This window comes from Desmodus rotundus, chromosome X (assembly GCF_022682495.2).
Source record: "Desmodus rotundus isolate HL8 chromosome X, HLdesRot8A.1, whole genome shotgun sequence".
In the NCBI taxonomy this organism is placed as follows: Eukaryota; Metazoa; Chordata; class Mammalia; order Chiroptera; family Phyllostomidae; genus Desmodus; species Desmodus rotundus.
In genome coordinates, this window is record NC_071400.1 from 97802953 (window position 1) to 97804931 (window position 1979).

Below are 1979 nucleotides of genomic sequence, written 5' to 3' on the forward strand. Positions count from 1 at the left end.
CTCAAACTTGCAGCCACTGCCCCACCCAGGAAAGGCAGCCAGCAGGAGGGTCATCTCTGCCAGCAAATGGAAGCTCACTGCAAACCTGTTTTCTCCCTAACTCAGCTCTGAATCCAAGTCTTAGATGGGGTTTTTATTCTAAATAGCAGAGCCTTGGTTACATGCCATATCCTGGCCCTCAAAGAGCCTGGGAATGTGAGTTCTGATTCTACATCTGAGAGATACGACCTTGGGTGACCAGCTAATCCCCACTTGGCAAGGATTCACCTGGATTTAGCAATTCAAGTCCCACATCTTGGGAAGCCCCTCAGTCCCAGGCAAAGCAGGACAATTGGTCACTTTAGTGAGACTTCATAACCTGTGCATTTCCCCAAGTATAGAAAGGCTTTGAAAAAGATGATGGGTAGCCACAATTATGATGCATATCACCTACAATAATCAATACACATTGATGGAAAGATAAAATTCAGGCAATTGCATCTGTGGTCAAATTGGTCACTAGACTAACTCACCAATATTTGTGATAACCTGACTCATCTCCCTTTCTGTTCTCCTTATTCTTCCCCAACTCAAGTGTCCTAGTTTGTTCCTGTTCACACATAGTTATTTGTATAAAGTGCAAATAATTTCCCTAGTTACTTTGCATTTCTAATGTAGGCTATTTGTACCTGAAAATTGCTGAAGTGGATTTAAAGTGGCTTTTACATTTTAAACATTCCCCTCCTGCCCTGGCTGGTGTAGATCAGTGGATTGAGTGTGGGCTGTGAACCAAAGGGTCACCGGTTCGATTCCCAATCAGGATACATGCCTGGGTTGTGGGCCAGGTCCCCAGTGGGGGCCATATGAGAGGCAATAACACATTGATGTTTCTCTCTCTCTTTCTCCCTCCCTTCCTCTCTCTCTAAAAATAAATAAATAAAATCCTTAAAAATAAAAATAAATTAACATACTTCTCCAACCACCACCACACACACACACACACACACACACACACACACACAAGCTTGTTTTCATGGCAGGTACTGGAAACAGTTCAACCCTCATTCCATTTGACTTTCAGCATAGGTTCCTATAACAGATGCTGTGATGATAAAAACCTTTCGAGACTCCTTTGCTGCTAGGCTTTTTTTGCACGAGACCTAGAGTCCTCAGAATGGCTATCAGTCTCTGAATGCTGCAGCCTCAGGTATTTCTATGCATCATCTCAACCACTCTTGCCCTTGTTTGTTCTGCTTCAGCCACACCACCTCCTTGTTTTTGCTTGAACACTCTAGAGATGCTAGGGCTTTAGATCTTTGCACTGGCTGTTCCTTCTGCTTGGAATGCTCTTTCCAAATATTCAAATGGCTTGCTCCCTCAGTCCTTCCGGTCTTTCTCCAATATACCTATACACTGAAGCCAACTCTGGACACTTTTTCTTAAAATTACAACCCATTCCAGATAAAAGACCTGACTCAGAAAACTACATAATATTGACGAAAGAAATTAAGGACAACACAAATAAATGGAAGCATATACTGTGTTCATGGATTGGAATAGTTAACATCATCAAAATGTCCATACTACCCAAAGCAATTTATAGATTCAATGCAATCCCTATTAAAATACCAATGACATATTTCACAGGTATAGAACAAATGCTTCAAAAATTTATATGGAACCATAAACGACCCCAAATAGCTGGAGCAATTTTGAGAAAGAAGAACAAAGTAGGAGGTATCACCATACCTGACATCAAACTATATTACAAGGCCACAGATATCAAAACAGTCTGGTACTGACATAAGAACAGACACAAAGAGCAATGGAACAGATAGAGAGCCCAGAAATAAACCCAAGTCTCTATGGTCAATTAATATTCAAGAAAGGGGGCAGAAACATAAAATGAAGTAAAAATAGCCTCTTCAACAAATGGTATTGGGAGAACGGGACAGCTACATGCAAAAAAATGAAACTCAACCACCAACTTACACCATATA